This window comes from Anomaloglossus baeobatrachus, chromosome 10, assembly GCF_048569485.1.
Source record: "Anomaloglossus baeobatrachus isolate aAnoBae1 chromosome 10, aAnoBae1.hap1, whole genome shotgun sequence".
Taxonomy (NCBI): Eukaryota; Metazoa; Chordata; class Amphibia; order Anura; family Aromobatidae; genus Anomaloglossus; species Anomaloglossus baeobatrachus.
The window spans coordinates 201,223,884-201,237,608 of NC_134362.1; positions in this window are offsets into that span (position 1 = coordinate 201,223,884).

The following is a 13,725-nucleotide window of genomic DNA, read 5'->3' on the forward strand; positions in this document are numbered from 1 at the left end:
GGGTGGTAGTCCGGGTGACGCAGCTCCGGTTCGGAAGCCGAGATGATGTCAGGCGGGGTCCGGAACCTTGGGAGCAAGAAGACGGGTCACCGCAGGGATCCGAGGTGGTGCGGACTGTCAGGATGGCAGATGGACAGCGTTCGGGTTTCAGGATACGGCAGACTGGATGGCGAAGCAGGCACGGCTCTACAAAGAGAGATAGGTGAGTACGAGCACAGTAACACCAGGAGACCTGACTCCTAGCTCAGGGAACACGAAGATCAGGCCCCGCCCCCTTGGACAAGAACCCCCTTTATACCCCGTACCTGTCTAACCTCATTTCCTGTTAATGGGCGCTGGCCCTTTAAGAAAGGGTCAGTGACCGCGCGCGCGCCCTAATGCGCGCGCGCGCGGCCCGGGTGCCAGAAGCCAGGGAAGGAGGCTGAGAGGAGGACGCAGGGGAGCCGAGCAGGGCCTGGGAGGCCGTCGGGCGCCGGGATCGGCGGCCAGGAAGCCCAGGAAGGACGGGCACAAGGAACTGGGACGCGGGGAGCGTGGCAGGTGAGCCGGGGAGCGGGGCAGGGGACCCGGGAAGGGGAGCCGAGGACCCGGGGAGCGTGACATGTACATAGGGGGCAGTATTAAAGTAGTTATATTCTTGTACATAGGGGGCAGTATTATAGTAGTTATATTCTTGTACATAGGGGGCAGTATTATAGTAGTTATATTCCTGTGCATAGGGGCAGTATTATAGTAGTTATATTCTTGTACATAGGGGCAGTATTATAGTAGTTATATTCTTGTACATAGTGGGTAGTATTATAGTAGTTATATTCTTGTACATAGGGACAGTATTATAGTAGTTATATTCTTGTACATAGGGGGCAGTATTATAGTAGCTATATTCTTGTACATAGGGGCAGTATTATAGTGGTTATATTCTTGTATATAGGGGGCAGTTTTATAGTAGTTATATTCTTGTACATAGTGGGCAGTATTATAGTAGTTATATTCTTGTACATAGGGGGCAGTATTATAGTAGTTATATTCTTGTACATAGGGACAGTATTATAGTAGTTATATTCTTGTACATAGGGGGCAGTATTATAGTAGCTATATTCTTGTACATAGGGGCAGTATTATAGTGGTTATATTCTTGTATATAGGGGGCAGTTTTATAGTAGTTATATTTTTGTACATATGGGCGGTATTATAGTAGTTATATTATTCTATATAGGGAGAGTATATTATAGAAGGTATTTTTCTGTAAAATGAGCTCTAAGAAATGATCTTCATGTAACTTAATTCAACCATCTTTCTATTCCAAAAATACGGGTGCCCCCATGGATGTTGTAAATGCTCCTCCCATTATGAAATATCAGTGTTATCCTGCGGTATGATTGCAGTGACATTTAGAGTAATAAAAAAGGCATTTCGTAAATCCTATTTATTTTTTTTTAGAGCGTCTTCACGATATTTACACCCTTCGTGTGAACAGCCGTCGTGCCTGGAATTACCCTTTAAATTTTGCAGGGATGTTTTTCTTTCTGGCTCGGCTTTCCTGTAGGCATATAATGACAGATTCATGCTCTGTAAGGCAGCGAGCAGGGGTCCGGCGCCTGCACCTGGTGCTCGGTAAATTCGCCTTTTTGCTGCGTACCTGGTATTTTGCAGGTTATCTCCCGCCGTGTCCGTGCTCTGTGAATATTCAGCCAAATGAAACCTAATCCCGTTTTCCCTTTTACGCTCGGAGCAGTAAATAACGGTATTTTAGGTGCGCCGCGGCCATATTTTAGCGACACACAATACCCGAAATCTCAGACAATAACGGATGCAAACTATGGATTCCGCTTGTGTTTGTAAATAACCGCGGATGCAGCGCGCTAATGAATCATAATGTATTATAAAGTTCACATTGATCAATAGTTAATGAATGGGGATCTTCTATAAAAAACGACTCGTGAAAGGTTAATCCTAGCCGCGGGCTACAAGAGTCCGATCGTTACACCTTGTAGCAACTCATCAATTAACCATGTTCATCTATAGAAGTGAGGCCGGGAAGCGGCGCCGGGAACCAAAGCGCGAAAATGGAAACGTATATTGTTTCCAATTATTTGTTTATTATAATAACCTTTGCTTGTTTGTGTAATGAGCGGCTAATGGAGAGGAGGAAAGCGATCGGCAGAATACGTGTCGCGCAATATGTAGGCGGAGAGCCAACTGGATGCGTGGTAATGGGGCAGATTTACTATTTTGGTGCGTTTTAGAGCAAATTGTATCTATTTTTATACCTACTTATTGTCTGTTTATAACACTGTTCAAGCCTCATTTCTCATTTGCAGGAGAGGCTCCAAGTTTTCATGGGCCCTGGGTGAAAGAGTCCCAGTGGGTCTCTTTAACACGAACCATGATTCATGAATATAATATATTGGTTATATGTATAAAAAATGCAATCCACGTAACTATAAATCCCCCTCGTGCCTTGTCTCTCCCCCCATGTGCTCTCTCTTCCCCCCCGTGCGATCTCTCCCCCATGCTCTCTCTTCTCCCCTTGTGCGGTGTCCCCTCTTCTCTCTCTTCCTCTTCTGTGTGGTCTTTCCCCCATGCTCTCTCTTCTCCCCCTTTACGGTCTCTCTCCTGTTCTCTTTTCTCCCCCTGTGCAGTCTCTCCACCATTCTCTCTCTTCTCCCCCTGTGCAGTCTCTCGCCCATGCTCTCTCTTCTCCCCTTGTGCGGTGTCCCCTCTTCTCTCTCTTCCTCTTCTGTGTGGTCTTTCCCCCATGCTCTCTCTTCTCCCCCTTTACGGTCTCTCTCCTGTTCTCTTTTCTTCCCCTGTGCGGTCTCTCCTCCATTCTTTCTCTTCTCCCCCTGTGCGGTCACCCCTCGTTCTCTCACTTTTTGCCCCGTGCAGTCTCTCCACCATTCTCTCTCTTCTCCCCCCTGTGCAGTCTCTCCACCATTCTCTCTCTTCTCCCCCCTGTGCAGTCTCTCCTCCATGCTCTCTTTTCTCCCCCTGTGCGGTCTCTCCTCCATTCTTTCTCTTCTCCCCCTGTGCGGTCTCCCCCCGTTCTCTCACTTTTTGCCCCGTGCGGTTTCTCCCCCGTTCTCTCTCTTCTCCCCCTGTGCGGTCTCTCCCCCATTCTGTCTTTTCACCCCCTGTGCGGTCTCTCCTCTATTCTTTCTCTTCTCCCCCTGTGCGGTCTCTCCCCCGTTCTCTCTCTTCTCCCCCTGTGAGGTCTCTCCCCCATTCTGTCTTTTCACCCCCTGTGCGGTCTCTCCTCTATTCTTTCTCTTCCCCCCTGTGCGGTCTCTCCCCTGTGCTCTCTCTTCTCCCCCTGTGCGGTCTCTCCCCTGTGCTATCTCTTCTCCCCTGTGTGGGCTCTCCCTTGTGCTCTCTTTTCCCCTGTGCTCTCTCTTCTCCCCGTGTTCAGTGTCCCCCCCATGCTCTCTCTTTTCCCTGTGTGGTCTCTAGCCCTGTTGTCTCTCTTCCCCCCTGTGCAGTCTCTCCCCTGTACTTTCTCTTCTCCCCCTGTGCGGTCCCTCCCATGTGCTCTCTCTTCTCCCCCTGTGCAGTCTCTCCTCCACTCTCTCTCTTCTCTGCAGAGAGACAGCACAGAGGAGGAGAGAGCGCACAGGGGAGGGTGAGACAGTTACCCAACTCCCATACATCATAAAGGGCTGGGGACACCATCGGCCAAGCAGCACTGACAGTGTCCCCGACTGCGAGTGGGCCACCCTGTTTGTCCACAGTCCCGGCCCTTGCCCGGGTGCACCGGGTGGTGGCGCCGGCCCTGCTCATTTGGAAGGAGTATGGCTTTGTGGGGAGGGTCATGGCTTAGACTAAAGGATGTGTGTGTGGCTTAAAATCTGCCAAAGAGCTCTCTAGGCACAAACTTCATGCATCTAGTCACTTTGATAAACTGGCTTATATTACACAGGATTAGTAAATCTGATCCGCTCTTTAGTTGCAGGTGGGCTCCTTTGCCCCTACGGCCCCTGTACTGCACATCTGGCTTTTCTCCACCTGCACTAGATGTGATAAGAAGTGAGATTATTGTGATGGATGGCTGATCTAATTGTTCAACTCTTGTGTGTTGGCAGATTTCATTGCATTCTCCTAAAAACACTCTGTGCTGCTGTTGGACTGTGCTCATCATGTTCTTTCTCCCTACCAAGCAATATCGCCTTTGTTGCTACGATACAATATGTACTTGAGTTGATAGTTCGCTCCCATTCTTGTTAGGTCTTTTGATCACATATCGTGTGTAGGCCTATCAAATCTGCTCCCCTCCTATTTATGCTGGATGACATCTTCCACCCATGCCAGCTATAGTTTATTCTACGTTGGTCTGTGAGGTGTGGTGTCCCAGACTTACTGGTGAAAGTTGTGCCCTTTGCTTGGAGCAGTTATGGAGTTTACCCTGACCTGCTGTGTGCTGATTCATAGGCAGGCTAACAAAAGTTCATTTCTGCTTTTTATCACATGTTGTGGGGAGGCCAATCATATCTGCTCCCCTCCTATTTATGCTGGTGGAATTCTTCTACCTATGTCAGCTATAGTTTATTCTATCTTGGTCTGTGAGGTGTGGTGTCCAAGACTTTCTCATGAAAGTTGTGCCCTTTGCTAGGAGCAGTTGTGCAGTTAACCCCTGTTGTTTTGTCGCTTCCTTTCTGCTCTTATGTTTCCTCCTGAATCTCTTATTGTCTTTACCTTTGTGTGTTCTTGCAGTGGGCAAAGTTTTGGTTTCCCTTGTTAGTCTATATCTGTACCTTTCATTATACTCCTGTCCTGTTCCTCCTTGGAGGGAGGGGGATTCAGATCAGAACTGGTTAGGAGCAGGGCCAAGAAGGAGACTCAGGCATCCCCACAATTAAGAGTATCCCTGAAAATAGGGATAGCATAGGGCCCCCTAGCTTGAAGGACTTCTTAACACTAGAAGTCCCAGAAATTTCGAGCTCCCCCCTGAAGTCCCGAAAGAGGGTCAAATGACCCTTAGTCCAAACTGACAACTCCGATGGCTCCAATTAGCATCCTTTCATTTGTAAATGTGGCCATTGCCTGAGGAATCTGCAGGGGCCAAATGTGTTGATCCACCTCAACAAAGGATGTTAGCTAAAATCCTTCAGGTCATTTGACCCGTCTCTGGGTTCCAAAGGTAGAAATGTTAAATGACCCCTCTCTGGAACTTCTAGTGTTAAGGGCCCCAGTTCCCCACTATCCCAGAGTCATCCTGACATGAGGACATTGTTATATTCTGCCCATTGTTTCATTATGGTTCCCAGACAAGATGACCGTCGTGTCCTTACACACTCTGTGCTGCTGGGGAGTCCCATCCTTTATCTTTCTTACAATTGGACATGGTCCTTCCGTGTGACTTATCTCCTCCAATCAGAAGGAGCTCTATTCTTCATTTTGGTATCAGCACGCTCTTCTGAAATATTCTGTGCTGCTGTGGCACTTTGAATATCCAGGTCTCCTCCTCAAATCCTGACGCAGCCCAGTCCTTACTAATGTTAGAACAAATAAAAACAGGTCACTTGCTGTAACCCCAAACAAGACCTGCCTACACCTCTCCTGAAATACTCTGTGCTACGCAACCTCAAAGCAGCGACAATCGGCCGTAAAATGTGCTGCGCTGAGCCGTGCAGTGAGATGGTTAATGGTGGTGTCTCCTTATAACAGGAAATTCACTCCGGGGAGATTTAATGATGGATCAGCAGAGCACATATTGTATTGTAGCAATGAAAATATTGGCAGGACCTTCCTGTGACTCAATATTTACCTCCAGAGACAATAAATCTTTACGTCCTATTTTACTGTAACCAATAAGCGAAACGGCGCGGTGTAAAGATCCTGCTCTCCGCTCCAGAAATCAATGGCGAAAAAAATCAAGTGTAATCGCTGTTAACAAATGTAGTGCTCACTCACCCATGAGACTACGACGCCGCCCCACCGGGTGGGGGACCAAGAGGACTTGTCACCAGAATGACCCAAAGCTGATCAATACCCATCAATTATCAAAGCACCAACCAAGGGCCCTCCAGAGTCTCCGCACATTTACCGGGTGGGCAAATCCCCAAACTGCAACTCATGGCTCAGCTTTTCGGGGAGTTGAGTTATTGAGCTTGGTTGAGATCCAGTGTGGAACCAGTGCGAGGCTTCTAAATACCAGTAATGGAGCTCCATCCATCTATCGTGGAGACATGGACATCGCCTGCTCCCGAGTCTCCACCATGGAGATGACTCGCCCACCCCAGGGCTATGGGACACCTGGTGCCGGGCCGGACTAGTCCGGGGGTCGTCAGTGGTGGCGGGGCCCGGCTCCGTGGCCCTGGTGGGTGTCAGTTAAATATGGCTGGTGACTTGGGGTTTGTGTTCGTGACGCCACCTGTGGTATGCGGCTATAAAGCCGCCTCTGCTGTGTAAGGCCTCGGGGTGATGGGTTGGCAGCAATGGTGGTACTGCTCCCCACAGGTGGAGCGGTGCCCCGGGGCACAGTTGGTGCTCGTGAAAGTCTATGGTGTAGTGGAAGTCTAAGCACACTCCACACTCCCCCACAGCGAATCCCAGCACGTCCTCAGGCTGAAAAACAACAGAAAATGTGGAAACAAACTGCAAAAACATTTTTGTTATGCATAACACAAAACAATAAAACTTTTCTTCCCTTTATGGGAGGCACATTTACTTGCAAAAACGTTCTTATAAAGAAACTCTATATGTGCACTTCCAGTCCATTGCACGGTTTGGGCACTTCCCCCATAATTCTGGTAGGGGGCACAACAGGTGCAACTATATACATCTTGGCTACAACAAGTCCAGTAGCCTGGCAGTTCGTTCACTTCTTGACAAAAAGAAAGGGCAAAGACAAAACCAGCCACTAAGTCCAGTGGCCTGGTTACACAGGACACATAATACATTCACATTCACCGGGGACCACATTCCAGTTCCGTGGCCCGGTACATATAACAAGTGGGGTGTCATCTTCAAAAAGAACATGAGGGCAAAACAAAAGGGACGTCTTCACAAAGGGATGAGGGGCAGACAGGGGCTATATACAGTTCAGGTCTTCTTTCTCTTCACTTTACTTGCAGAGGTCATGCTGCGGCAGGGCCCTGGACAGCATGCAGGCCGTGCTCAGACTGGTCTGTATCCCTTGGTCCTGTTCTCCAGCCGTTGCGGGGCTGCTGCGGGATGATGGTCTCGGAGCTGCGTCCTTGTCTTGGCGGGCCGCGCCTGGCATGGCGGCGGCCTGGGTTGGAGTCGTTGCTGTGACCGGTTCTTGATGGGCCGCACCTGGCGTGGCTGCGGCCTGAGCTTGGCGGGCCGAGCCTGTCGTGGCTGCGGCCTGGCTCAGCGTCACTCGTGCGGCATGGATTAACGTCGCTGCTGCGGCGGGATCTTGCTTGGCCGAGCGGGGTATCGCTGCTGGGGCCTGAGCTGGACGGGCCGGGCTGGGCGTCGCTGCTGCGGTGTGGATGGGCGTCGCTCCGGTGGCGAAATCTTGGCGGGCCACACCTGGCGTGGCTGCGGTCCGGATCGGCGTCGCCGTGCCGGGCATCTTTCCAGGGACCGCAGGCATGGCAGCGGGGGTTGGGGCACTCGCACCGGCAGGGGCATTAAATGACTCACCCCTCAGTAGCATCTCCGGTGTTCTGGCGGTCGCTGCTCCGCGCGTCGCTTGCCGGATCTGCTGCATCACCTTCGCCTGCAGCCTTTCACACCACTGGTCCATCTCCCAGCCCCACCAGTCAGCGGAGTCTAGCTCTGGATCGCTGCGTGTGGACGCCATCCTCTCTGCGTCTCCTTCTGCACAATCTCCCAGCAGCAGGCTCGTCGCTTCTTCTAGTAGCAGACTTTTGATGTTGCTCAGCAGCAGGCTGGTAACTTCCCGCTCGTTCATCCTGTCAGCCATCCTCCCGACCTCAGCCTTCAGCTCAGCGGCGGTCACAGGCCTGATCCAGGTGAGCTCCTCCTGGCCTCCGCTTGCAGGAGCCATCTTCTCTCTTCCTCTAGGCAGCATTCTTAGCGCGCTATTTTGCCTCCTCCGCTCACCATAGCGGGCACTGCTTCGCGCTCTTTTCTTAGACAAGGGGGCGGGGCTTCTTTTCGCACTCTTTCTGCAGGCACGCCCCCTTCTTCCCGCGCTCAGTGGCTTTAATGGCGGCAGTTTCTCACAGTAAAAAACAGGCTATTTCACGATTCTTTAAGGCACACAGTACCCGGTGGAACCGGGCACGTAATCCTGTTCGTGACGCCAAAGTTGACTCGCCCACCCCAGGGCTATGGGACACCCGGTGCCGGGCCGGACTAGTCCAGGGGTCGTCAGTGGTGGCGGGGCCCGGCTCCGTGGCCCTGGTGGGTGTCAGTTAAATATGGCTGGTGACTTGGGGTTTGTGTTCGTGACGCCACCTGTGGTATGCGGCTATTAAGCCGCCGCTGCTGTATGAGGCCTCCGGGGTGATGATATGGCAGCAATGGTGGTACTGCTCCCCACAGGTGGAGCGGTGCCCCGGGGCACAGTTGGTGCTCGTGAGAATCTATGGTGTAGTGGAAGTCTATGCAGATGGAATAACAGAGGCAACTCCAAGGGTGCAGTTTCAAGTTCTTTACTCACACATCCTGGTATGCGCACACTGGTGCCCTCAGACGACTGGAACCCACTGTCAGGGACCTCCGCCGTTTCTGGATGATTTCTGGAGCAAAAACCGGTACCCTTCTCTCTAAGGTGTCTCTGTCTTCAGCTGTCTTCCTAAGCCTAGCTCTTTTAGGATGTACCTGCTCGGCCTCCACTACAGCCTCCAGGCTGGGAGTCACCTGTTGGTTGATTGTCCCCTTTCCAAAGGTTCTGCTGTGGGATGTGGCCCGGGGAGTTTACAACTTTCCCTGGGCCTCGGTTTTTACTGTTTGGAGATAATTTTGCACTCCTCCGGTTTCTAGGGACCGTCCCCTGTTGCAGCTTGATCCCTCCACCGATGTTCCTGTGGAACAGGCCACCACAGCTCACCAGCTATCCGTGGCCCTGGGATCCCTTCTGTTCTCTGCGTGGTGTCACCTGGACCCTCTGAGTCCCAGGATCTTCACCAGGAAGCGTCACTTTCTTCTTCTCAGCTCCTGACTGACTAGAGCCTTTCTTCTACTTCTCCTCCTTGCCTGCCTCCTGCAGGCCTCCTCCTCCTTCCCCACTCTCTCTTGAACTACTCAAGCTTGACCTTCCTTTCTTTGTCTGCTCTCTGATGGCTCCTCCCACCTCCCCAGTTGCTAAGCTGTACCCTATAGGAGCAGGGATGGGTCTTATGGCCCCTCCCAGCGTGCAGCATGGGAGGGTTGCTGCCACTATCCCTGGTCCCAGTGTGTGCCTAACAATGGGTGTTGTGTAGATTTACCAGGGGACCGGTGTTCACTCCTTTCCTCACCCAGAATGGGGCATCACACCGCTGGATGGGGTGCAATGTCCTGTGGCGACGGAAGCCTCAGGGGCGCCACAGAGACACTTTGCAAGGTCTTTACTGCAGTCGCCTTCACTTGCTGATTGAGGGTCTTTTTTGCTTTACGCTATTATTATTTATTATTGTAGCACCCTATATTCACTTTACATGTGCAAAAAGGTATGCGTAATAGGGACAAGTACAGTAATCAAACAATACAAGGAACAGACAGGTACAGGAGGAGGGAAGTCCCTGCCCGCGAGGGCTCACAGTCTACAGGAGGAGAGAGGACCCTGCCCGCGAGGGCTTACAGTCTACAGGAGGAGGGAAGTCCCTGCCTGCGAGGGCTTACAGTCTACAGGAGGAGAGAGGACCCTGCCCGCGAGGGCTTACAGTCTACAGGAGGAGGGAAGTCCCTGCCCGCGAGGGCTTACAGTCTACAGGAGCAGAGAAAAACCTGCCCATGAGGGCTCACAGTCTACAGGAGGAGAGAGGACCCTGTCCGTGAGGGCTCAGTCTACAGGAGGAGAGAGGACCCTGTCCACGAGGGCTCACAGTCTACAGGAGGAGAGAGGACCCTGCCCACGAGGGATCACAGTCTACATGAGGAGAGAGGACCCTGCCCATAAGGGCTAACAGTCTACATGAGGAGAGAGGACCCTGCCCATAAGGGCTAACAGTCTACAGGAGGAGAGAGGACCCTGTCCACGAGGGCTCACAGTCTACAGGAGGAGAGAGGACCCTGCCCGCAAGGGCTCACAGTCTACATGAGGAGAGAGGACCCTGCCCATAAGGGCTAACAGTCTACATGAAGAGAGAGGACCCTGCCCATAAGGGCTAACAGTCTACAGGAGGAGAGAGGACCCTGCCCAAGAGGGCTTACAGTCTACAGGAGGAGAGAGGACCCTGCCCGTGAGGGCTCACAGTCTACAGGAGGAGAGAGGACTCTGCCCGTGAAGGCTCACAGTCTACAGGAGGAGAGAGGACCCTGCCCATGAGGACTCACAGTCTACAGGAGGAGAGAGGACCCTGCCCACGAGGGCTTACAGTCTACAAGAGAGAGGACCCTGCCCATGAGGGCTTACAGTCTACAAGAGGCGAGAGGACCCTGCCCTAGAGGGCTTACAGTCTACAGGAGGAGAGAGGACCCTGCCCGTGAGGGCTCACAGTCTACAGGAGGAGAGAGGACCCTGCCCGTGAAGGCTCACAGTCTACAGGAGGAGAGAGGACCCTGCCCATGAGGACTCACAGTCTACAGGAGGAGAGAGGACCGACCCTGCCCACGAGGGCTTACAGTCTACAAGAGAGAGGACCCTGCCCATGAGGGCTTACAGTCTACAAGAGGCGAGAGGACCCTGCCCTAGAGGGCTTACAGTCTACAGGAGGAGAGAGGACCCTGCCCGTGAGGGCTCACAGTCTACAGGAGGAGAGAGGACCCTGCCCGTGAAGGCTCACAGTCTACAGGAGGAGAGAGGACCCTGTCCATGAGGACTCACAGTCTACAGGAGGAGAGAGGACCCTGCCCACGAGGGCTTACAGTCTACAAGAGAGAGGACCCTGCCCATGAGGGCTTACAGTCTACAAGAGGCGAGAGGACCCTGCCCTAGAGGGCTTACAGTCTACAGGAGGAGAGAGGACCCTGCCCGTGAGGGCTCACAGTCTACAGGAGGAGAAAGGACCCTGCCCGTGAAGGCTCACAGTCTACAGGAGGAGAGAGGACCCTGCCCATGAGGACTCACAGTCTACAGGAGGAGAGAGGACCCTGCCCACGAGGGCTTACAGTCTACAAGAGAGAGGACCCTGACCATGAGGGCTTACAGTCTACAAGAGGCGAGAGGACCCTGCCCTAGAGGGCTTACAGTCTACAGGAGGAGAGAGGACCCTGCCCGTGAGGGCTCACAGTCTACAGGAGGAGAGAGGACCCTGCCCGTGAAGGCTCACAGTCTACAGGAGGAGAGAGGACCCTGCCCATGAGGGTTCAGTCTACGGGGGATGGTGAGGATACAGTAGGTGAGGGTGGAGATGATCGTATGGCACAATGGAGAACTGAGGGTTACGGCAGGTTGTAGGCTTGTTGGAAGAGGTGGGTCTTCAGGTTTCTTTTGAAGCTTTTCAAGGTAGGTAAGAGTCTGATATGTTGGGGCAGAGTGTATCACAATATGGGGGAGGCACGGACGAAATCTTGGATGGGATTGTGGGAAGAGGAGATGCGAGGGGAGTAGAGAAGGAGGTCTTGTGAGGATTGGAGGTTACGTGCAGGTAAGTATCAGGAGACTAGGTCACAGATGTTCGGAGGAGACAGGTTGTGCATGGCTTTGTATGTCATGGTTACGAATTTGAACTGGAGTCGTTCGGCAATTGGAAGTCAGTGAAAAGACTGGCAGAGAGGGAAAGCTGGGGGACAGATGGAGTAGTCAGGCAGCATAGTTTAGAGGGGATTTGAAGGGGTGTGAGACTGTTTGAAGGGAGGCCAGAGAGCAGGAGGCTGCAGTGGTCTAGGCGGGAGATAATAAGGGCATGCACTAGTGTTTTTGCAGCTTCATGGGAAATGAATGTCCAGTTCTGCCTTCAGAGAGTAAAAATCTGAGGACTTGGCTACTGAAGATTGTTCCATTACTTTACTATCTTTACTTTTATGGTATCTTATGGATTATTTTCCATCAGTAAGTGAAGATCTGTGTTACTCAACTATCCGGGCTCCAAATTCTTTATCCGCTTCGCCGGCGTACAACTTCTGTTCCTGTGCAGGTCGGGGTTACCATGGTAACCTGATATAGACCACTCAGTTCAGCCATCTAGGCTTTATAGGCCAGCTCAGGTGGCAACACGGCACCTGGGTCATTAGAGTTCACGCCACTGCTAAATATGGCTATGAATGTGTGCACGCTGCATTTTTGCACGTTTTTTGAGTGCAGATTTGGTATCAAAACTGCATAAATTTCCTTCCCCAGCAAAGTCCATGGCTCCCATAGTGATAAGTAATCTCATCTTGGCTCTCGACTCTGGACTGTTGTTGACTCTTCTCTGCCTGTCTTCTTATTTTTGTCGTTACCTCCTGGCTACTGACCTTGGATCTGCTCCTGACCACATCCCCGCCTACTCCCTGTATCCTGTATGTATTTGCCTGGAGACCATCGGCTTGTCTCTTGACCTCGGCTCTGTCTGATCCTGGTGTCCTGTTGTTACCTCCTGGCTACTGACCTTGGACATCCTCCTGACAACGTTCCCGCCTGCTCCCTGTATCCTGTATGTACTCTCCTGGAATCCTGACCCTCGGGTTGTATCTTGATCTCGGCTCTGTCTGCTCCCAGTGTCCTGTCATTACCTCCTGGCTACTGACCTTGGACCTCCTCCTGATCACATCCCTGCCTGCTCCCTGTATCCTGTACGTACTCTCCTGGAATCCTGACCCTCGGGTTGTATCTTGACCTCGGCTCTGTCTGTTCCCAGTGTCCTGTCGTTACCTCCTGGCTACTGACCTTGGACCTCTTTCTGACCACGTCCCCACCTGCTCCCTATTTCCTGTACGTACTCTCCTGGAATCCTGACTGTCGGGTTGTATCTTGACCTCAGCTTCTGTCGCTCTCAGTGTCCTGTCGTTACCTCCTTGCTACTGACTTTGGACCTCCTCCTGACAACGTTCCCGCCTGCTCCCTGTATCCAGTATGTACTCTCCTAGAATCCTGACCCTCGGCTTGTATCTTGACGTCAGCTCTGTCTGCTCCCGGTGTCCTCTCATTACGTTCTGGTTTCTGACCTCAGCTTGTCTGACTACCTCTCTATTCACTGCACACAAGTGTGTCTAGCGTCACCTTGGAAGGGACATCACAATAATATTCTAACCAAAAGGATAGAGATCCACTATTGGGTGCGCTGCTATCCAACAGTTTTCAACGTCCTTTGGTCCTTGCAGCTTCGAAAAGACCAACGACCTCTGTTCGTGTGCTATACTCTACTGCTGTGAATGTGGTGTAATACTTTTCTGGTGTTTGGCACCTTTTGTCTTCTTTAATTCCCAAAAAGTAATACAATATTTTTGTTAAATCCCTAGATCTGATCTCATCGCGATAGCTTTGTCCTAAATTCCTAAATCCACTGATCTAGTGTATGGTAGCGAAATGATGAAAATGTTGTCAATGTCCAAATATTTCGAGACCCAAGTGTATGGTCCCGTTCTACTCTACTGGTGGTGAGGAGTCTCCAGCGCCGGCCTCAATGTCTTGATGCTGATACCATTATCTATATTTTTTCTTATGACGCATCTTCACTTTCCAAGCAGTGGAAGTAACGGAGAGTCTCTCGTCTTAAGTAATTCAGAAAC